At 42.2% G+C, this 25,099-nt stretch overlaps 1 protein-coding gene across 5 annotated transcripts in view; it reads right to left on the reverse strand.

The window, feature by feature from the left end:
- The window catches only part of RNF44 (ring finger protein 44), a 93,126-nt gene that overhangs the window by 45,513 nt on the left and 22,514 nt on the right, over positions 1-25,099 (reverse strand). Inside the window, exon 1 of one of the 5 annotated variants that reach the window (XM_073620455.1) lies at positions 15,993-16,308. The exons of 3 other annotated variants lie outside the window; for them this stretch is intronic. The gene's annotated coding sequence lies outside the window, so the exon portion shown is untranslated. Of the gene's footprint in view, positions 1-15,720; positions 15,837-15,992; positions 16,309-25,099 lie in introns of those variants that run through there. One more of the 5 variants, XM_073620457.1, reaches the window with a different exon arrangement.

Raw genomic sequence — 25,099 nt, forward strand, 5'->3', positions numbered from 1 at the left:
GGTCAATGAGTTTCTGGAAACCTTGACAAACCCTTGCATCTTTCATCCAGTGCTGCACTGACGTTTCTAGATTCCGAGTCATAGGGAAAGCAAAAAGAATTGTCAAAGGATCTGTGGGAAAAGGTAGTTGAACTGTATAAAACAGGAAAGGGATATAAAAAGTTATCCAAGGAATTGAGAATGCCAATCAGCAGTGTTCAAACTCCAATCAAGAAGTGGAAAACGAGGGGTTCTGTCGAAACCAAAGCATGGTCAGGTAGACCAACTAAAATTTCAGCCACAACTGCCAAGAAAATTGTTCGGGATGCAAAGAAAAACCCACAAATAACTTCAGGTGAGATACAGGACTCTCTGAAAACATGTGGTGTGGCTGTTTCAAGATGCACAAATAAGGAGGCACTTGACGAAAGATGGGCTGCATGGTCGAGTCGCCAGAAGAAAGCCATTACTACGCAAATGCCACAAAGTATCCCGCTTATAATACGCCAAACAGCACAGAGACAAGCCTCAAACCTTCTGGCACAAAGTCATTTGGAGTGATGAGACCAAAATTGAGTTTTTTTGCCACAACCATAACCACTACATTTGGCGAGGAGTCAACAAAGCCTATGATCAAAGGTACACCATTCCTACTGTGAAACACGGAGTGGGATCGCTGATGTTTTGGGGACGTGTGAGCTACGAAAGGCCCAGGAAATTTGGTCAAAATGGATGACAAGATGAATGCAGTACATTATCAAAAAAATGCTGGAAGAACATTTGCATTCATCAGCCAGGAAGCTGCGCATGGGACGTACTTGGACATTCCAACATAACAATGATCCAAAACACAAGGCCAAGTCGACCTGTCATTGGCTACAGCAGAATAAAGAGAAGGTTCTGGAGGGGCCATCTCAGTCTCCTGACCTCAATATCATTGAGCCACTCTGGGGAGATCTCAAAACGTGCAGTTCATGCAAGACAGCCCAAGAATTTACAGGAACTGGAGGCTTTTTGCTAAGAGGAATGGGCAGCTTTACCATCTGAGAAGATAAAGAGCCTCATCCACAAATACCACAAAAGACTTCAAGCTGTCATTGATGTTAAAGGGGTCAATACACGGTATTAAGAACTTGGTATGTAAACTTTTGATCAGGGTCATTTGGGTAGTTTCTGTTGTCATTATGATTTAAAAAAAAAAAAAAAGAGTAAACAGTTGATTGATAATAAATAGCTTCAGCCAAACACTAACCATGAATGAAAGAAAAGTTTTTGTGTTATTCATATTCTCTGAAAAATGGCCAAGAAATCATAAATTCTGCCAGGGTATGTAAACTTATGAGCACAACTGTATAATTAAAGTATTACTAAATCCAGGATCCTGCATTTACTATATCTAGTCTCCCACAGTACACAGAACATGGAAATATAATTTTAGTAAGTATAAACGGCTAAATACCTTCTCATCAGCAGTACTGAGCAGACTTGTGACTATCAGTGCCTGGTTAAAGCTTGTAGGAGGAGCTTTCATACGGCACTAGCTGTACTATCAAGATGCAGGACCCCTGACCCTCTGCACTCCCCCAAGAGAGAAAAAAAAAAAAAAAACCTCTAGCAATACACACCAAACTGAGCATGTGCAGGCTGACTCCGGACATGTTTTGGAGAAAATGCAAGGGGAGGATTGGAGAAGACAGGATCAAACAGCCTTTTTACACACTGCAGGGGATTAACGCCTTAGGTGCCATACGGAGTATAACAAGCATGCTTTACTGCATATACAGACTGATTTTACTGTTGTGAGTTTAGTAACACTTTAAGCTGTTAACTAGCGACCAATCACGGTTTACCCCTCAAAAGGTCTACTGCTGCAACCTAAGTTTTTCCTCAATATAGAATTTATCCTGCAAAACACGCACAACAGCGTGATACTCCCTCTTGATGCTGAAAAACCATTAATCCTTTCATGACCAACCCTATTTTTGAAATTTGGTGTTTACAAGTTAAATCCGTATTTTTTGCTAGAAAATTAGAGTACCCAAACATTATATATATTTTTTTAGCAGAGAATCTAGAGAATAAAATGGCGATTGTTGCAATATTTTTTATCACGCGGTATTTGTGCAGCGGTGTTTTAAACGCAAATTTTTGGAAAAGGGACACTTTCATGAATTTTAAAAAATCCAAACAGTAAAGTTACCAATTTTTTTGTATAATGTGAAAGATGATGTTACGCCGAGTAAATAGATACCAAACATGTCACCCTTTATAATTGCACGCACTCGTGGAATGGCGACAAACTACGGTACCTATGAATTTCCATAGGCGACGCTTTAAAAAATTTTTACGGTTACCAGGTTAGAGTTACAGAGGAGGTCTAGGGCTAGAATTATTGCTCTTGCTCTGACGATCGCGGCGATACCTCACGTGTGATTTGAACACCGTTTACATATGCGTGCGCGACTTCCGTATGCGTTTTCTTCGCTGCGCAAGCTCGCGGGGACAGGGGCACTTTAAAAAAATTTTTTTTTTTTACTTTATAAATTGTGTTTTAAAAAATTTTTTTTTTTTTTTTTTACTTTAATTGCTGTCACAAGGAATATAAACATCCCTTGTCACAGTAATAGGTGGTGACAGGTACTCTTTATGGAGGGATGGGGGGTCTTTTAGACCCCCCATCCCTCCTTTACACTTCAAAGTATTCAGATCGCCGAAAACGGCAATTCTGAATACTGTGTACTTTTTTAAATTCGGCGCCATTGGCAGCCGAGTAAACGGGAAGTCACATCATGACGTCGCTTCCGCGTTTACAACGAGAAGGCTGGAACGAAGCCGCCCACAGCTTCGTTCCAGCCCGCCCCCAGCTGCCGAAGATACCTGATCGGACACCGGGCTTCCCTATCGCACGGTAACAGCGGTGGGAGGTGGCGGGAGGATGTCCCCTCCCGCTCCTCCGGTATTTAGCTTTTAGCCGCATCGGTTGTTATACTCGGGTAGCCGATCGCCCGCTGGAAACAACGGTACCGGGATGATGCCTGCAGCTGTGGGCATCATCCCGGTATAACCCCGGAAAGCCGAGTACGCATATCTGCGTACGGTCGGCGGGAAGGGGTTAACACTGCTAAATGGTTCGGAATGAAATGGCACAAGTACTTAAAGGGGTTGTAAACCCTCGTGTTTTGTCACCTTAATGCAACCTATGCATTAAGGTTAAAAAAAAACCTGGCAGCGACCGGCCCTCCAGCCCTCCTCGCTCGGTTTTACTTACCTGAGCCCTGGAACTCGACCCGGTGGGGACGCGCTGTCTCTCTGCCCGGGGTTCTCGGCTCTTGATTGGATAGATTTACTAGCAGCGCAGCCATTGGCTCCCGCTGCTATCAAATCCAATGACGCGGGCGCCGGGGCCGAATAATACATTAGGCAGCTATGGACTCGGGAGCGCACCCGCAAGGTAACCCCCCCCAGGAGAGCGCTTCTCCTAGGGGGTTATCTGATGTGGGGAGGAGCGGCAAGAGCTGCTGGGGGCCCGCAGAAGACGAGGTTCGGGGCCACTTTGTGCAAAACGTGCTGCACAGCGGAGGCAAGTATAATATTTTATTCATTTTTTTAAATAACAAACGAACCCTTACAATCACTTTAATTTCTACTCCTCTTCCTGCTGGGGAGAGGTACCATGTAAGGTTACTCGCACTCACCCATTATTTGCAGTGGTTGCTGAAACCCCTGCAACTGTTGTCAGTCAAAACCCTCATATCACCGGATTATTTAGACATGACGGGGAGAATAAAATGGCCCGACATGCAGATTATCCACTTAAGCCCCAGGCCATTTGGCTGCCCAAAGACCAGAGCACTTTTTGCGAATCGGCACTGTGTCGCTTTAACTGACAATTGCGCAGTCGTGCGACGTCCTTTTTTCCCCCCACAAATAGAGTTTTCTTTTGGTGGTATTTGATCACCTCTGCAGTTTTTATTTTTTGCACTATAAACAAAAAAAGAGCGACAATTTTGAAAAAAACGCATTATTATTTACATTTTGCTATAATAAATATCCCCCAAAAATACATGAAATAAAATAAAAATTTTTCCCTCAGTTTAGGCAAATACGTATTCTTCTACATACTTCTGGTAAAAAAAAAAATAAATAAAAAATCGCAATAAGCGTTTGGTTTGCGCAAAAGTTTTAGCGTTTACAAAATAGGGGGTAGTTTTATGGCATTTTTATTAATTTTTTTTTTTTTTTTTACTAGTAATGGTGGCGATCAGCGATTTTTATCGTGACTGCAACATTATGGCGGACAGATTGGACACTTTTGGCACAATTTTGGGACCATTCACATTAATACAGCGATCAGTGCAATTAAAAATGCATTGATTACTGTGTAAATGTGACTGACAGTGAAGGGGTTAACCACTAGGTGGCTAACCGCTGTAGGGGTTAAGTGTCCTAGGGAGTGATCCTAACTGGGGGGGGGGGGCTGTGTGTGACACGACACTGATCACCGCTCCAGATTACAGGGAGCGGTGATCAGTGTCCTGTCACTAGGCAGAACGGGGAAATGCTCGTTTACATCAGCATTTCCCCGTTCTTCCTCTCCGTGAGACAACCGCGGGTATCCCCCCAGACATCTGGTCCGCGGGAACTGCGGTCACACTCACGAAGGTCATGGCGCATGCGCGCCCGCAAACCGCTTCTTAAAAGGCAACATACAGGTACATTAATCTGCCTGTACATGCCCTTCTGCCGATGTATATCGGCGTGAGCCGGTCGGCAAGTGGTTAAGCACCACTGTTCTTGGGAGAGAACTTTCTCAATGGAAAATGTTATAAGCACAGTACACAATAAAAAAAAAAAAAAAAAAAAAACACCTTTGGCCTAGCAAAAAATTGGGACAAATCCACACCACCATCACTTGACCCACTTCCACAGTCCCTGACTGAGCATGGCAAATTAGGATTACTGACTGTTGACTTATAAAACAGAACAAAGCATATCGTTCTATACTGTGTACTTGCCTTTATCCAAAGCACAGAGTATTTTCTCTATGCTGCCTCGGCTCCTCTTATCTGCATAAATCACTTTTGACAGCTTTTTTCAACTCAAATAATTAGTGATTGGGAGGGAGAGCTCCAGTACACAGCCTGTGATTGACAGCCACAGCTGTGTATGTTCCCCCACTGAGTGTAAGACTTCAGATCTCCACTCCCTGCTTTCAGAGCGGAGATGTAAAATGTTTACATCGGAAGGCTGTAAAGAAAAGGAGGTTGCAGATAAACTGGTATAGCTTATAGAGAAAGGTTTTGTATCTGTGTATCACCTGCTGCTAGTCACTTCACTGGGTAAATGTAAGGATCTTTAATTTTTTTTTTTTTTTTAAGTCGGCCCAGCCCCCCTGACAACAGTCAAATGGGCAAAACATAACAAATATGGCTATCAGAACTGTTTTATATTCTTTATAGCACTCTTTATGACCACTTAAGAAAATGTTTCACAGGATATGTATGCTGTTCTGCAAACTTACTGTATATACTCGAGTATAGGCCGACCCGAATATAAGCCGAGGCACCTAATTTTACCACAAAAAAAAAAAAAAAACTGGGAAAACTTATTGACTCGAATATAAGCATAGGATGGGAAATGCAGCAGCTACTATGTAAACAATGCCCATCTGCAGCCTCACTGTGCCCACCTGCAGCTGTACCTTTGATTACTAAAACAGCGGGTGTCATGCAGTCTGTTCGGCGGCCGTCCAACAAAGCCCCGCCTCCTCCTCTGTGATAGACGGAACACCGATACAGTTTCCCAGCAATGTATCAGTGTTCCATCTATCACAGACGAGGAGAGGCGGCGGGGCTTTGTTCCGCCGAACAGACTGCATGGGAGACACCCGCTGTTTTACTAATCAAAGGTACAGATGGGCACCTTCACTCGAGACCCTCACTCGAGTATAAGCCGAGGGGGGGGGGGGGGGGTTTAAGTCTAAAAAACGTGCTGAAAAACTTAGCTTATACTCGAGTATATACGGTATCTGAAATAACAAGCCCTTGTAGTTGAATTAGTAAAGGCAAAATAGGCTGTTCCCTTTTCAAGAGAATTTTCCCTTAGTTGACTGAAAGAGGCAAGTTTCTCCTGCCCATCATAATGTAAAATACTTTTTTTCCCTTGCATGTGATTGGCTATTGTCTATTATAGTGAGTTTTCACCACATTCACAAAGCTAAAGGAACATTTCAACCACAGAGGTGGTTTTAACCCCATTTTTGCAAATGCGCCGCAACCGCATGCACTTGCTGGGCCTTTGCGATGCTTCCCTGTTTGCCTGAATGTGTCAGGCAGACTTTGTCACAGGCACAAAGAGAAGCATCATGATGGAGTCACGTAAACACCCGTCTCTCTTAGATAGATAGATAGATAGATAGATAGATAGATAGATAGATAGATAGATATCTGCTGGAGAAAAGCAGACTAAGGACATGGATTACTGGAACCGTGGAGAGCAAGATAAACCTATTTGGTTGAAATGGTGTCAAGCGTGTGTGGCGGCAACCAGGTGAGGAGTACAAAGACAAGTGTGTCTTGCCTACAGACAAGCATGGTGGTGGGAGTGTCATGGTCTGGGGCTGCATGAGTGCTGCCAGCACTGGGGAGCTACAGTTCATTGAAGGAACCATGAATGCCAACTTATACTATGACATACTGAAACAGAGTATGATCCCCTCCCTTCGGAGACTGGGCCACAGGGCAGTATTCCAACATGGTAACGACCCCAACACACACCTCCAAGACGACCACTGCCTTGCTAAAGAAGCTGAGAGTAAAGGTGATGGACTGGCCAAGCATGTCTCCAGACCTAAACGCTATTGAGCATCTGTGGACCATCCTCAAATAGAAGGTGGAGGAACACAAGGTCTCCAACATCCACCAGCTCTGTGATGTCATCATGGAGAAGTGGAAGAGGATTTCAGTGGCAACCTGTGAAGCTCTGGTGAACTCCATGCCCAAGAGGGTTAAGGCAGTGCTGGAAAATAATGGTGACCACACAAAATATTGACACTTTGGGCCCAATTTGGACATTCTCACTTAGGGGTGTACTCACTTTTGTTACCAGTGGTTTAGACATTAATGGCTGTGTGTTGCGTTATTTTGAGGGGACAGCAAAATTACACTGTTATACAAGCTGTACACTCACTACTATAGCAAAATGTAATTTCTTCAGAGTTGTCACATGAAAAGATATGATAAAATATTTACAAAAATGTGAGGGGTGTACTCACTTTTGTGAGATTGTGTGTGTGAAATCTCTCTCTCTATAATCTATAATTTGATAATATATTTGATCCCTTCGCAAATGTATAAAATATCTGCATGCAGGGCACCGGACAAAGCATTAGGGACAAAAGGAAGTGAAAGGTTTTGTTGCAGTAATGTAATCTGCAAGATTACAGTGTACTGTATGCGTTTTGTTTTTTGCCCTTTTTGAATTTGGCACTAGGCTCCGTCCCATTGCATCACGAAGCTCGCAGGGAATGGAGCCCGGCACACACATTCGAGCGGAGTACACAGCAGGAAGACATCGCAGGATCCTGGGGACAAGGTAAGTAACTTTCCCAGGATCCCAAGATGCAATCCTGAGTGTGGCTCGTGGTTACCGCTTTTGGTAAGGAAAATTCACCCCGAGCCTCTCCGGAATACCGCCAGGGGAGGTTAAAATGCAAATCAATTTATAACATTTATAACATGTGTTTTCCTGGATATTTTTGTTGTTATTCTGTCTCTCACTGTTAAAATAAATCTACCATTAAAATTATAGACTGATCATTTCTTTGTCAGTGGGCAAATGTACAAAATCAGCAGGGGATCAAATACCTCCCCCCCCTCCCCCTTACTGCATGATGGTTATCGTAATACTCACGTGTACAATAAAATACACCAAGGGGTGTAGTTAGGACATTTTAGGGCCCCTTATCAATCTTATGGATCATTTTTCTTTTAACAATCCCAGTTATATTGATTAATGCAATGTACACTTGAGTAGGACGATTATGCCCTTTTCCGTATTTCCTAGATATCTACCAAGACCTGTTATTGAGGCTTGTACCCTGGCATATGGTGACACATTGGACATATGCCTGATGCATGGCCCTATCCATTATAAAAGTTGGCAACAATTGGTCGTAGTACTATTGTGTTTCTTTTTATGCTTATTTATATGATGATAGGTATGTAGAGTATTCCATCTGGTGCAAGAAGCTTTATTGAAAAGGCCTGTTTACTGAAGCTGACAATCATATATATTTTTTATTATTAATATTATTATAGAGCTTGACTCTAGTTTTCTTCCTGAGGAAGCGGGCAGTGACTAGAGGTCGACCGATATGGGTTTTTCTCTGGCCGATGCCGATGCCGATATTTAGAAATCGCGGAGGCCGATGGCCGATATGTGATGCCGATTTTTTTGGGCCGATATATTAGGCCGATTTTTTTTTTTTTTTTTCTTTTTCCCCCCTTCATCTCATAAAATCTAACAGTTGGACCCCTTTCACACTGGGGCGTTTTTTTAGGCGCTTTTGGGCTAAAAATAGCGCCTGTAAAGTGCCTGTAAAACGGCTTCCCTACAGTCTCAGTGTGATATCCCGAGTGCTTTCACACTGAGGCGATGCGCTGGCAGGATGTCTTTGGAGCGGTGTTTACCGCTCCTCCACCACTCCTGCCCATTGAAATGAATGCGCACTGCTGCCGAAGCGGCTGCAAAGCGTTTCGGCAGCAGCACTTCAGGGGCTCATTTAACCCCTTCCTCGGCCGCTAGCTGGGTTATAAGCGCCCTGCTAGCAGCCGAATAGCGCCGCTAAAATGACGGTAAAGCGCCGCTAAAACTAACAGCGTTTTACCATCAACGCCTGCCCGCTCCAGTGTGAAAGCAACCTTAAGTAATAAGTGATACAGAAAATTTTTTACATTTAAACATTTATTGAACAAAACAAACCTCCAATCAGTTCACTTGTATGTATAATTTAGATTAAAAAAAAAAAAAAACTATATCTTAAATATTAAATACACAAAAACAGGTAACCAAAACTTTTGGACGAAAAAAAATGGGCTAACTTTACTGCTTTTTTTTTTTTATTTTTAATTAGTGTATTTTATTTTTAAAAATTGCGTTTGAAAGACCGCTGCGCAAATACCGTGTGACATAAAATATTGCAACAACCGCTATTTTATTCCCTAGGGTCTCTGCTAAAAAAAAAATATATAATGTTTGGGGGTTCTAAGTGATTTTCTAGCAGAAAATACAGAATTTTTACTTGTAAGCAACAAATGTCAAAAAAGATTTAGTCTTTAAATGGTTAAACTGAGAACTTCTACACACGGAGTTCAGTCTATTGATAAAAGAACCTGAAAGAGATACAAATGTATCTTCTTATCACTTGACTTGGCAGGCTGCCCAGAGGAGGAGAAGAAACCTTCAGAAAACTTACATTGACTTCTATTACAGAAGTCATTTGCAAGTCCCGCTGAAGTTATAATCGGCTTTTTTTATCAGCACAATCGGCCGATGCCGATTAAGTAAAAAAAGCCAAATATCGGCCGATATATCGGCCGGCCGATATATCGGTCGACCTCTAGCAGTGACCCGTGAAACACGTCAATGTCACAGCAAGCAACCCATCACCCAAAATAGATAGATAGATAGATAGATAGATAGATAGATAGATAGATAGATAGATAGATAGATAGATAGATCGATCTCTATCGATCAGGGATGACGAGGAAACTACCATACAGTAGCATACAACTCTTTGTACTTGTGTAATGTTTGTATCGGTATATGCGTTTTTATAATATTCTTTGTATAATATTTGATATTTTATCATACTTAAAGTGGTACCGTTAAAGTCCTTAATCTAGTTTCTATTTAGGTTTTTTTTTGTGAAGGGTTCCTCCTCCTCACTCCCTTTATCAATCTTCCATTATTCACAAGCCAGGGCCAGATGGAATGAAATGAAAAAAAAGCAAGGCTTCACATCGTTATACCATTTTTGTTATTAAAAAAAAAAAAAAAAAAAGGTATAAAAACGCACTTGCAACATACAGTATTAGTATGGGGCTTTAAGAAAAACAATGGCCGGGACGCTCTACACTCCTCGGACCTGATATTCCAAGAACCGGAAGGACTGCAATGACACAAATGGCTTCCAACGCGTTTCATCAATATGACAATAGGAGGACATTTTTGTTTTTTTTTACAAAGTAGTAGCAGCATATATTTACATATCTTACACTCCCACCACACCATTCATTGCATTGACTCTTGTCAGTACTTCAGCTTACTAGGGGGTTACACCTGAAGCTGAAAGCATCATACTTGTTCCTGAAATCTGCTAGTACTCCTGCTTATACTCAAAACTGGAAGGCCATATTTGTTCGACCGTAATCCCATTGAAACATATTGGAATCTGCCAATACTCCAGCTTGCCAGTTTTAGATATTTAGGAAAAATTAATCTTACTGAAGGCATTTATTAAGTCTCAGATTTGAAGACAGGAGGTCATTCCATTTTGGACTTTGGGCTGGATAGTGCCCTGAGTAATTTCTTCCCTGTGGATTGTACCAACGTAAGCATTTTACTTTTGAATCTAATGTTTAGTTTGAGAGGGTGGTTAATTTGGAGATATTTTTTTACATCTGTAAATGTATTTTTTTAGCACTCGCCAGGCTCTTCGGGATCAGGTCATTATTTGAAGTGTGGGTTGGTCACCATTTCAAGGCAACCTTGTACTATCCTAAGCAATACCCATATAGAAGGTAGGCTCTCTGACATTTGTCATTTATGAGGATGATAGGAATGTACAGTATAAATTTGGAAATTCGATCTTTAATGCCTATGTGCATTTGGTCATTCTAATAGTGGCACCTTGGGTCCTGCTGAGGGAGGTGCTCCTTGGAGTTTCCCTGGGAGGTTGCCGGGTGGCTTTTCAGCACAGCAATGAGGTTGGCCATATGTTTACCATTATTGCTTGGGTCTGTAAGCGTGTTCTTGCTGTGATATGAATAATTTGTATGATTTATACCTTGGATGTTTACTAACTGTTGTTATTCTGAAGAAGAAATATAGTCTATTCGAAATGTGCTGGGAGTGACGAGAATTGTACCCAACATGCTCTGATCATTATGGCCTGATATATGGTTTTTATTTTTAAATTTATTTTAACATGTTTTTAATAAAATTACATTTAATAGATTTAAATGTGTGTAAAAGCAGAATTCCTGAAAAAATTCTAAATAGAAAAAAGGTATAGAAAAAGTGTAGGCATGTATAACTACCCTCCATTTAATCCAGTTATGTATTGATCAAAAGTAGTATAGGTCACACCTTTTTCTTAATGTTGCTGCTTAAGACAGAGTACATAATCCAGTACAGCTTTGCTAAAATTAAAGAAATAACTTGTGGGACGGATTAAGGTCAGCGATGGAGATAGATACCAACAAATATTGATGGGATTCTCCTCTTTTCTCTCTCCTCCTGGCAGTGGCTGTGCACTCACAAGAGTTCAACACAGGCGCTCTACCCCTCCTCTCCTCCACAATGCTTGATTGCCCACTGTTCGCTTCTTTGGACACTTCTGTGCACATGTACAGTAAAGCCCACAGCCCACAAAACAGAGCCAAAACTGGAATCAAAAGAGGGAGCCATTGCTTGATTTGCATCTGCACCCTCTAAACGTTCAAACACCGCTGGGAAATAGACTGATGATATACATTGTGTCAAACAGTGAACCTTCTAATCACAATTATAGGTCTTAGGCGCCATGCACACTGGAGCTGATAAACTGCAGTTTATTGGAGTTTATGGGCTTTTAAAAAAACACCCATAAACTCCACTCAATGTAAGCCTAAGTGTCCATGCACACAGACGTTTTTCAGCTTTAATGAGCAGTGGAGTTTATGGGCTTTTTTCTGAACGCCCAAAATCGGGTTCAAAGTGCCTTTTTTTACCTAAAAAAACGCAGATAAACGCTGGATGAACGTCAAACACTCAAAAACGTGGCTCACCAGCGTTTTTTGATCCACTGAAAAAAAAAAAAAAAAAAAAAAAAAAAAAAAAAAGCTAAAAAAAAACGCTATTGCAAAAACGTTAAAAGACTGCAAAGCTACTGGCTTTTTAAAAGATTTTAGCGTCCAGTGTGCATGGAGCCTTAAAGTGGAGTTCCACCCACTTTTACAACTCTTCAGCATTCCTCACTAAACTGTGCACTGTAAACAAATTGGATATTTTTTTATTTTTTTTCTCAGCACTTACTGTATATCTGCTGTATTCATTTTTCACTTCCTCCTCCCTGGCCACGGCCCATCGCATCATTTCCTGTTTGCAATGCCTTCTGGGAAGGGGCGGCAACTTCCTCTGACACTGCTGTTGCTATGGAAACCTGACCTGAAACCTATTACACTGCTTGTGCTGCACTGAGCATGTGTGAGATCTGCAAGGATGAGATCCAGGAAGAAATACAGTCTGGCTTCAGATGCCCAGACTTAAGATGGCCACGGCCTGCGGTAAGTTTATAAAATAACAAACTACTGCTATAAACTAACAAAACAGACCTTAGTTTACAGACTAACTTTACTAGAATACATTAAGCTTGTGTATTATAGGGGTATTTTTATTTAAAAAGTATAATTTCGGCTGGAACACCACTTTAAAAGGTAAAATTTATTGTTTATATTCTGGTACTTTATACTTCTTCACAAATATCCTTAGATGTATTTTGAAATAGTATCTCTGTCAATACTAATCTCTTGTAGTTCAGAGCATAGAAGGATTCATACTGGAACAAGAAGGGGCAGTACCAAAAGCCAATAGGTCTTTATTATACTGCACAGGTCACACAAGATGTGTGGGTGGAGGTGAGAATACACAAAAGGTTGCTGGATCTGTAAAGAGCCACATAGCTGTGGCCACTGGCCACCTGCCATCATAGTGAAGGGGGCCAACAGCTGCACCTAGCCACTCACAAGCAGCAGGAATCAGATGTTTCCTGTCAATGCAATTTGCACCAACCTAAATCATCAGTATGAATGTAGCCTTACAATACAGTGATCTACTGATTCTGCCATACAGAGAGAGAAGAACAAACAATATTGATCTTGATTTAACTAACCATAAGGTTCTCCTTTAAAAATGTATTCCAGGGCCCAAAGCAAAAAAAAAATAAAATAAATAAAATAAAACCCCCCCCCCCAAAAAAAAACAAAACAAAAACACTACACACAGCACACCTCACAAAAACATGCACATTTCCCCATGTTTTAGCCTCAAAACACCCTAGTACAGAAAAATACATGTTGAGGAGTCAGAAATATACTCTGCTCCTGACAACATACAGAATTTTAGTAGATTGGAGTCTGGTCAGCCTGCCCAGTGTTTTTCACTACTCAGTCATTCCTGCTCTCAGATCTTCACAATATAAAGGCTAACCTGTCTGTGGTCCAAGTAAAAGGAGCAGTATAGCCAAACCTATTTTAACTATACTTCTCCTGTAGGCCACAGGAGTGCAGTTTGTTCTGCACTCGTGACCCACGTTCAGCCGACAGCGGGCTAAAGGCTGATGTCACAGAGCCAGTCCAGTATGGGAAAAGATCCTGACCATATTACTTGGCTCAGACTCTCAGTGATCTGCTGAGAGCCTGAGGCAGCCCCTCCCACCCCCTCCACAGCCCAGCGCTCCAGTGAGCTCTGGAGGGGCAGAGCAGAGAGCCGCTGACAGTAACTGCTCTCTGCTCAGAGCAGAGGGGGAGAACTGAGCGATCAGCGTTGTTTGATTGTTCAGCATCCATCTTGGTGAGTATAAATGTCTGTTTGAAGTCCATACTTCTTGTTTAAGAACTAGGAGGGCTCTTTGAGGTAACACAGGACAGTTTTGAATTTCTAACAGATTTTGTTCACTCATTAAAAACAAAAAAAAAAAAAATTTCTTCAAAATGGTAGATGTTTAACCACTTCCCATCACCGGCCATCAAATGACGGCTGGGCGGCGCGGCTCTCGTTCTGGGTGGACGTCATATGACGGCCCTCCAGAACGACCGCTCTCACGTGCCCGATCGGTGGTGTGGTTCATCAGTCTTACACACCGCTACACTGATCTGAGTAAAGAGCCTCTGAAGGAGGCTCTTTACTACATGATCAGCTGTGTCCAATCATGGCTGATCATGATGTAAACAGGAAGAGCCATTGATCAGCTTTTCCTCACTTGCATCTGACAGACATGAGTAGAGGAGAGCCAATCGGTTGCTCTCCTGGCGGGGGTGGGGGGGAGGTCTGTGCCGACTGCTTATCAGCGCAGCCCCCCCCCCCACAGATGCCAACCCAGGACCACCAGGGATTGTCACCACACTGGACCACCAGGGAAATGCCAATCAGTGCCCATTCCCAATACTTGCCAGGGACATCAGTGATGCCTATCAATGCCATCTATCAGTGCCCAGCAGTGCCAGCCATAAGTACCCATCAGTGTCGCCCAATGCTGCATATCACTGCCACCCATCAGTGCAGGCTTATCAGTGCCCATCAGTGAAGGAGAAGAAAAAAAAAAAAAAAAAAAAAAAAAAACTTACAAAATTTTATAACAAACAAAAGAAATTTTTTTTTTTTTTTTAAATTTTAGGTCTTTTTTTTTTGTTTGCATTTTTTATTTTTTGCTAGAGGTGATCAAATACCACCAAAAGAAAGCTCTATTTGTGGGAACCAAAAATGATAAAAGTTCTGTTTGGGTACAGTGTAGCATGACGGCGAAATTGTCATTTAAACAGCGACAGCACTAAAAATTGGCTTGGGCAGGAAGGGGGTGTAAGTGCCCTGTATTGAAGTAGTTAAGGACTAAAAAGGGTCAAATAAGCAAAGTTCATGGTTAGGGTTTACATACCATTTACCATACAGTCCAGATAAGACTAGATAGCCTGTGTTGCTATCACTGAACATGCACAATGTAAGCTATGCAGCATTCGAGATACATTACAACTACATGTTGTAGTGTCAGATATAGCTAGGGCAGGTATTGATGTTTGCACCAACTCAGACTATGATAAAGATGCAGTAAACAAAGTGAATGTGCACAGCCTGTACTATGTCCATGACCTTCAATGTCTGTATAAGTGAGCCTTTGTTTCTCAGAATGGTCCTATTTGTAAATAATGATGCATGCCAAGTAAACTATAACCAAAAAAACTTATACCAAAAAGATCCATCAAAAATGTTCCTAGGTAAGCTTGTTATCATCTTTATGTCCCACTTTGTTCACCGGAGTGCTCAGGGGTATTGTATGGGAGTGTGTGGGGTGTGTAGAGCCATCAGAGGCTGTTTTCTTTCCTGTCACTCCTCTGGATCTTTCAGCCCATAATATTTGCAGGTGCCCACAGACAGGGAGACAAAAGACAAGAAGAAGAAGAAGAAGTAGTGGCAATCAGCATGCCTTTCCACAACCCCTGAGTGTTACTAGCCCAGGTCATGCACATTGTCCCCCTATGCCCTCAGCACTCAGGCAGGCCTCATGTCTGTATGCTATGAATAGGCAGTCAGGTGTTGTGTCTGCAGAGTGCTCCTGACATTGATCTTCTTTCTAGGTATAGAGCCTCTCCCCCCATACCACACCATGATGTGCCCGCTGTGTCTTTAAGAAGAGCCTCTTGTCTCAGGCCATGTGCTCAGCAGGAAAACACAAAAGCCACAACAAAGACAAGAAGGCAGACTCACCCGCCGGGCCCAGGACATGCACGGAGCCCACCGAGACACAAAAGGAGGGAGATCGGAGGAGAGGGGCGGGGGATGTGCTGAGGAGGAAGCGGGCCGCACACGGCGGAACAACAATAACACATTGTTCTACACGTGCGGACAGCCCGGATCATGGAAAGCACCGGGCAGGGGTCGCCGACCCTACCGCACACGTTACCCAGGTGACCGCTGTTTACATAGCAGAGGGGAGGAGCCGCACATCACAACATGCAGCCACTTAGTGGGCGTCATACCTTGTGCCTGCTCTGGGCCCACAGCTCCTCCGTCTCCGCAGGTGAGGATCACTGGAGGTCACCGGCGGCTGCTTGCTCACCCCAAAATCCCTAGCGGGTAGGGCAAGCAGATCCTCTCCTCCAGGACGAGCAGCGCGCCCCCGTGCTAGTCTAGTCTGTCGCTTTAAGACCCCGGGCGCGACCCCGAGACACACAACGAGCAACTTCAATTCACAACATTGTGGAACGCGCACGTCGTCGGCCCGATGGAGGCGTGACAGCTGAACGTCATCTGTCTCTAACTCAGACACTAACCGCTTCCACGGACACGCCCACAAGGCCGCATTGTCCCGCCCACAAGTGGTTGAGTGCAACTCTAAACAGCACATGCTCACCCTACATGTAGAAAAGACTGGGCCAGATGTGCATGGCAACCAATCAGCTTCGGCTTTTTAAGGCTGAAGCTGATTGGCTGCCTTCCACAGATGCTCTAATTTTAGTAAATTCCGTTCACTAGAGGTCTTACCAATTACACTGTACCTGCCTAGCTGAGTACTGTTTTTTTTAGCATTATAATCTCACATATAAATAGAAGAGCGAACTAAATAAAAAGTAATACAAGTTGGTAATATAAATAAAGTGGCACATCTGATTATTTGTAATGAGGGTACTGGATGCTCTGCTGTGCAACCCCCAACATAAATTAGAAGGTCCATTCACACCATTGCATTAGAAAATGTGTGTGCACTTACCTCAAAGCACAGGATGCGCTCTTTAGTGCATTTCATTAATATGTAACATACCGTACAATATGTGGGGCGTGTCTGTGCCTGTTGGAAATATGTCCATGAGATTTAAAGTGGAAGTAAACTCCTATTTTTGACTTGTACTTACAGGTAAGTGTATAATAAGGGTCACCTGTAGGTACAGTGAATATCTCCTAAACTTGTAGTGTTTAGAGATCTTCACACTGCATGCAGCCAGTGAGTATACCAGCACATACGCTTTGAAGGGAGGGCATACTCATGCCATCTCTTCAGAGCTCTGTGCTGCATTCCGTGACTCCCTCATGCATGCGCGGGAGTGACGTCATCGCAGTTTGGCCAGACGGCCCGAGCATTCAAACCCATTAGGAAGACCGAGTGATGGAAGCTCGCTGAGCGGTGACAACGTATGGCTGGAGGGATTTCTTCTATGGTAAATATGCCACGCATGCTAGGTCATTATGCATTTATCTTGCAGGTGATTAAAAAAAGTGCGGTTTACTACCGCTTTAAAAATGCGCCAATTAAAACTTGTTCATCTTTTCTGCGTTTTCCATGCTTTCCTATCATGGAAGACACATTTTTACCAAAATGCAAATCACTGATCTCACCCTTTCCCACTGGTCCAGCAAGTTAATGGGTGGTCTCTCAATATAAAGCGTAGGTCCAAGGCAGCACTGACTTCCTAGCTAAAGTCAAGATGTGCATAACAGGTTTTTGGGGCACCAGGCATGCTCTGAAAAGTTTATCTCCAGACACCTTTAGGTTCCCTAAAGTGGTTCGTAAGTCAAAGTTCCCTGAATTAAAAAGGTAAAAAAAAAAAAAAAAAAAATGGCCCGCTACTTGTCCTACTTCCCACACTATACCTGAACATTTACCTGACTCCTGTCACAACTCCAGCACCAGAGGGAAAACAGGTAACCTTAGGCTCGTGCTGCTGTCAAACTCCTGCAGGGAGGGAGCGAGGGCATAGCTTACCAGCTGTGTAGGTCTATGGATGCACACAGTCTGGCTTGGGAGTGCATGCACACGGGTGACGCCTTAGGTCTTGGTATGCTATGGAGGCACAAGGAGGAAGGAGCAGACAGTGCTGGTGGGGGACTGTTAACAGAGGAGGAACCTCTCTCTGCAATCTTGTTGCACAAAGCAGGCAAGTATAAAAAAAAAAATTAAAAAAATAAAATGCTTATAGCCTCTACTAAAATGACATGTTTACTTTAAACATTAGTCAATTCCTGACACAGTTGAAGGTTAAATGTCAAAAGATAACTGAAAGTCATTTGCAGTCTGCAGGTGTAAGCTTGCAGTATTTGTTCAGTTTGAAGTGATTCTGCTCATGAGGAAATGATGCACATAGCTGGTTTGTGTGTCTTTTTTGCAGACAACACATTCATAGTCTACATAGAAACAGTCTGTGCAAATCCACAGCACCAATGGGTGACCCCCACTGCACCAAACACATCAGCTGGGAGGATGCATCTGAGCAGAGGCAGATGATTGCTCAGTTTTGTTCCCCATTATATCATTTTTCCTAGAATACTGGGAACAACAGTGATGCACAGTTACACATAGCAATCATACTTTGCTTTGCAGTGACTTAATGCAAAACAAGAAAAAAGAGGGGGGGGGGGGGGGGGGACTTTGGCATGTGTAGGTTTCTGTACAGCCTGAAAAATCCCAGAATCCAGGAAAAGAATTGATCAAAAAAAATAAAAACAAACAATAAAAATAAAAAGCTTTTCTATTGTTGTTCATAGGAACACATTTTGTGGCTATTGAAACATTCCTTCATGAGTTAGAGATAAGACAGACTGACTTCTGTATGCCAAATGGACTTGGGGTTTACTGAAGATTACCAAACCAGTCCTCACAGACCATTTAGGATCTATAGAGATGTATATGTTATGGCGCACACCGGTACCATTCACCTATTAAGATGAATGACCCTATCTCACACACACCAACACAAATATAGAACATCAAACTCTGTCTTGTTAAAGCTCAATTCCAGGGTCAATTCTGAGCTATCCATCGCAGTACCTTTTGTTTGCCGCAAGATGTCCTCAGTTTTTCAGTTTAAAATGGGAAGACTGAGGACTCTACAATGAATGTAGGATGTTATGGCCTCAACTCCCCCCACCAAACAAAAAAGGGATGATAGGGGAGGGGGGCTCTTAGTTTACAGTGTACTATTTCATAGAGTGGCACTGATGTCATTAACAGAGTCCACTCTCTGCATTAGTAAGAACCACACAACCTGGAAAAGAGGCAAAGAGAAAGGATCATCCAGTGTCATGTGACCAACTTGAAGACTTTGGAAAAGTTAAGCATTAAAACCAAAAACACACAGCAAGTGTGTGGGGGGGGCCCGGAGTTGGACTTTAAATGCACTTAGAATCCATTATTTGAGACCCATGTTAGACAAGTTCCTTCCTCTGCAGAGACTCACAGAATAAACAATTTGCATAGTTCAACAACAATATTTGCTCACTGTATACTGCATGAATTCATAAGCAATGCAGATTTGAGCCGCACTTGTGGTTACCTGGTACAAATATTTGTTAGTGTAATAAATCAAAAGTCTACTGTGTCTATTGAAGAGGACTTGTTCACACCCATTTGCTGTGTTGCAGCATACATGGTAATGCAAACACATAGGTGTGAATGGACCCTTCTAGTTTCCATTTGACAACACACTGAAACTGCAGTGCATTGATGTGAACAAGAGAGACACAGGAAAGCATTACATTTCTACCTAAAATACATTTCCATGCAGTAAAAATCACGTTTTAGTGCAGGAAAAAGGGACAAGTGTGAACAGGCCATAAAAAAAAAAAAAAAAAAAAAAAAAAAAAAGAAGGAAGAAGTGCCACTGTAAACAAAATGCCCCTTACTTACTTTGTATTACAGTGTCCCACCAGAAGTGGGGGTCAGGCTGTTCCACCCCTACCTGTCTATATGTTACATGAGGTTTACTGGCTTGTTCTGCCACCACCTTTTATGTTCCTCCTGTTTTTTGTTACGTTATGATCGAAAAAAAGAGCCTGTGTTCTCTATGACCAATTATGTCAAGAATGGCAGTTTTTATGTAATTGCAATCTCTTCTGTACACTGCTGATTGCTTCTTTTAAAAGCCCAAATAAAAATACAATTAAAAAAAAAAGAAGAAGAAAGAAGAAGAGTTAAAAATGCCTCATGTTTGAAAAGCAAATGGCTCAAGTTAAAAACAAGAGTCACTAAAGGAACGGACAATTGTGAAGATACATGTAGTAAACAATACATGCCTCATAAGTCAGTCTATTCACTTAAATTGTTTAAGTCTAATTACAATTCACTGCCAGCCCCTCTATTAGAGGCTGGCATACCACACTATGCAAGTCATTTCTAAAAACGAGCGTTGTAAATACCCATTCAGAGCTATCTTCAGGCCGGTCACGTGACTCGCAGCAACTTTACAGCTCCAATACATGGCTTCTGCGGGAAGGGCCGAGATCTCCCTCTGACGTCAGCCGGGGAGATCACGTGAGCTCATATATTCTTCTACATGTTTTTGATTAAAAAACAAAATTGCAATAGGCGTATATTGATTGGTTTGCGCAAAAGCCATCGCGTCAAAAAACTATGGGATAGATTTAGGGACTTTTGTTTTTTATTGTTTTTACTTGTAATGGCAGTGATCTGCAATTTTTAGCGGGACTGCAACATTGCGGCGGACAAATCTGACCCCAAATTACTTTTTGGGGACCAGTGACATTACATTGATCAGTGCTATAAAAATGCACTGATCAATGTAAAAATTACACTGGCAGGGAATGGGTTAACACTAGGGGCCAATCAAGGGGTTAAGTGTGCTCCCTCAGCAGGTTCTAACTGGGGGGGGCTACCAGGGACATGACAGATCACTGTTCCTGATCACTGGGAAAAGTAGATCTCTGACATGTCCCCTGTCAGAACGGGGAATCGCCTTGTTTACAAAGGCAGTTCCCTGTTCTGCCTCTGTAATAGGCGATCGCGGGTCGCAGAGTCCGCCCAACCCATGGGCATGCTCCTGCAGCGAGGGCGTGCCACCACCGGCGAGCACCCGCCACTGCACGAGCCCCCGAAAGGGGACAGAGATTCGTGCAGGAGAGCTGAGGTGACGCAGTATATCTGCGTGAGCAGGTCAGCAAGTGGTTTAATGAATAAGGAAAGGGATGGTCGGCACTCAGAACAACATCCAAAATAGTATTTCTTTATTAAGTACAAAGCTGTAAAACAGCCTACGCATTTCAGACGTTAGTACTTAGTCATGGCTCACCAGTTCTCCTTATGTACATTCAGTCCCACCTGCAACTCCACTAAGGTGGCCTCTAAACACTCATGACAGGCTGTATAAGAATTTGCATACAATATAGGTTGCAACCCATGGCACTTTTGTATAAAAGGGTATAACAACGATTCGTTATTTTTAATTAAAGAACTGCAAAATGCAGCCTATCTGTACTAATTACTCTATTTGTGTTCCTGCCTGGAAGTGTGGGATAGGCGCTGCTATAGTTTATTCGCACATGTGCATTTTGCCATGTGTGGAACAAAAACACAATTCACCAACAATGCTGGAAGTAACAAGCAGTGCACAAAACAGACCTGTATCCGAGGGCTGCAGTGTATGCTTTATTGATGTAATATTTGCTACACTGTAAAACATGAATTGGGATCAGGCTGCTTGGTAACTGATCACCTTCATTGGTGTAAATGAAACCAGCCCATTCATGCCCAAGTGCTATAATGTGTACCTTAATGCTTGGAAATAGGCATCTAAAATGATTCAATTTTGTTTGAGGTAGGGCTGTTCACACTGCTGGATGAGTGCTGGGGTTGGGACTGCTCCAGGAATTACCCAGAAAAGAATTGCTTGTCCTGAGCACACCTACTCCTCTGTCTGCAGATTACATGATTCAGCTCCTCTTGAGGCTGTCCGCACTCCACTGGCTTTCATGTGCAAAATTTTCACTGCTGGGGGAGCACTTGTTTGTAGGACAACACAGTGCCAATTTACTCCTCAGCATTTTTCACTTCCCGAGTCACCATTTCACAGTTATTTAGTTTTTGTTTTGTTTTTTACATTCAGTACAAGAACTAGTAGCCCCCAAAATGCTACAAACTGGGTTATTAATTTTAACAATAAAAATCTTGCGAGCTACCATAAACATATACTGACTTCTATCTAGATAGCTGCTAGCACTGATCATGCCCCATATGACCGTGCAAAAGAATAAAAGAAAGGAAAGTGCTGCGCTATCTTAATATTGGCATGTGATAATCACAATAAATTACTATTTCCATGTGTACTTCCACAAATCACTGTAAAGGATATACTCAAGAATGTATCTAAAATGTTACAAATAGTGCCGTAGCTGTTATCAATGAAGTGACTCTGCACCAATATAATACAACGTGTAAACTCATATCATATATCATAAAAAAAGTCATTTAAGTGCTCAAATTCTATACAATAGAATTGCAAAATTCTATGTTGAAAAATTCATCAAGCCTGGTCAAAACACACTTGTGAACCACCTCTGGGTTCAGTGTCTGTAATGGGATCCTCGGCTGATTGCTGGCACGTTTTCTACATACATGTATGTATAAGAAAGGAAACTAGATAGTGTGATATTGTTTAAACTATTCTTATTTATAAACATTAGCCCCTTTTAATAGGGTACTCACATTTCATGGGTGCTTCAGTGCACCACTCTTTAAAGTGTTCTGCAGCGGAAGACAGAAAAAAATAAGTGGTCACTTATTTTTTTTCTGTGTTCCGCTGCCGATCCCAGCGCTGTGTGGAGGAGGGGAGAAGGAGCGGGAAGAGACCTCTGGTGACACATCAGGAAATTCCCAGTATCGACACGCGTTTGGGAGGGGACAGGACGATGCAGGAGACAGTACATCGGCCTCAGCGCGGAAAGGACACACCAGTTCAGCGGTCGCAGCGTCTTTGTTTGGTCTACGGCACTGTTTTACTTTAGCTGACAATTGTGCGGTCGTGCGACTCTGTACCCAAATACATTTTTTTCTCACAAATAGAGATTTCTTTTGATGGTTTGTGATCACCTCTGTGGTTTTTATTTTTTGCACTATAAACAAAAAAAGCCGTCAATTTTGAAAAAAAAAAAAAAAACACCTCAGTAAGCATATATTGATTGGTTTACGCAAAATTTATAGCGTCTACAATAGGGGATAGATTTATGGCATTTTTATTATTTTTTTTTTATTAGTAATGGCAGCAATCTGCGATTTTTATCATGACTGACATTATGGCGGACACATCGGACACTTTTGACACTATTTTGGGACCATTGTCATTTATACACCGATCAGTGCTATAAAAATGCACCGATTACTGTGTAAATGACACTGGCAGGGAAGGGGTTAAACACTAGGGGGCGATCAAGCGGTTAAGTGTGTCCTAGGGAGGGACTGCCTCACTAGAACATAACAGATCACTGCTCCTGATGACAGGGAGCAGTAGATCTCTGTCATGTTGCTAGGCAGAACAGGAAAATGCTTTGTTTACAAAGGCATCTCCCCGTTCTGCCACTTTGTGACACGATCGTGGGCCGGCGGACATAGAGTCTGCGGGCACAGTCACAGAGTACGCGGCGGGCGCAAGCCCACAATGCCACGATTTAAAGGGACGTAACTGTATGCCCAGCCATGCCATTGTGTCGATTTATATCTTTGTGCGCTGGTCGGCATGTGGTTAAAGTGTCACTAAACCCACATCATATTAAAAACTCTCAATAAATGCTGTATTATTCATACCAACTATGAGATTTATTTTCTGTATTCTGCAAAAAAAAAAAAAAAAAAAGGGGGATGATCCTGCTGCTCTCTCTCTCTCTCCCCACCCCCTTCCACCCATCATGTCCATTTCCCCAATTCAGCTAGGGATTTTGAAGCTCTGGTGGCAACTCTGCATGTGTTCAGTTTTCAGCGAGTTTCTATGCTGAGCATTTCCTATCACATCTGAGCAGCCCATGTGATTCTAGAGTCACACATGTGGGTGTATACACAGTGATAAATGACAGCACACTCCCTCACTCCCTCCCTCCATGCCCACTAACCAGCTAAACACAATTGGGTAGGGATATTACATGTAGATTAATAGAGGCTTCCCCACCCTTTTATTATAAGACACAGGCTGGAGGGGCATGACACAGCCTGTGACTGGAAGAAATACGCTCACACCATGCTCTTGCCAAAATAAAGATTGGATTTCAAATATATTTGTAGTATGATTTAAAACAATTTTTTTTATTTTGAACATGTGACCAGCAGCAGAGGAGTAGAAGTTCCTCCTGCTTATGTTTCGCTGCAGACGGGTTGGGAAAGATCTGGGTCATATGACAGCTGTATATATCAATTAGAAAAAACAGGTATTTAGAGATTTTTATTTTTTTTAAATCAACCACATCTGGACTGCCCAACGGAGATACTGCAGCAGGGCAGCCCTCCTGCACAAAATCACGTAAATCATATGTAAACAGGGCAGACCGTCATTCTTGGGGGGGGGGGGGCACAGATCTCCATCTTGCCCAGTCAAAGCATCCCACGCACAGTTAGAAAGCACTCCCTAGGAGCACATTTAACCTTTTGATCATCCCTGATGTTAACACCTTCCCTGCCAGTGTCATTAGTACAGTGACAGTGCATTTTTTTTAGCACTGATCACTGCACTGGTGTCACTGGTCCTCAAAAAGTGTCAGTGTCAGATTTGTCCTCCGCAATGTCGCAGTCTTTACTAGTAAGAACAATAAAACTTACATAAATATATCCCCTAGTTTGTAGACACTATAACTTTTGTGCAAACCAATATACGCTTATTAGGATTTTTTTTTTTACCAAAAATATGTAGCAGAATACATATTGGCCTAAATTGATGAATAAATTAGATTTAGTTTTATAGCAAAGTAAAAAAAAATAATTATATATATTATATAGTTAAAGTCCTTGTAGGTCTTATTTTCAGGGTAGGGCTTATTTTTGGGGAAACAGGGTAGGTATATATATTTATTATATTTTTTCAAAATTGTTAGTTTTTGTGTTTATAGCGCAAAAAATAAAAAAAATAAAAAACGCATAGGTGATCAAATACCACCAAAAGAAAGCTCTATTTGTGGGTAAAAAGTACATCAATTGTATTTGGGTACAGCGTTGCACGACCACACAATTGTTAGTTAAAGTAACAGTGCTATATTGCAAAAAAAAAAAAATGGCCTGGTCATGAAGGGGCGTAAACCTTCCAGGGCTGAAGAGGTTAAAATAATTACAGTGCTATCATCCACATACAGAAATACAAGGGACAATGTAAATTAACTGTGT

This window comes from Aquarana catesbeiana, linkage group LG03, assembly GCF_042186555.1.
Source record: "Aquarana catesbeiana isolate 2022-GZ linkage group LG03, ASM4218655v1, whole genome shotgun sequence".
Classification (NCBI taxonomy): Eukaryota; Metazoa; Chordata; class Amphibia; order Anura; family Ranidae; genus Aquarana; species Aquarana catesbeiana.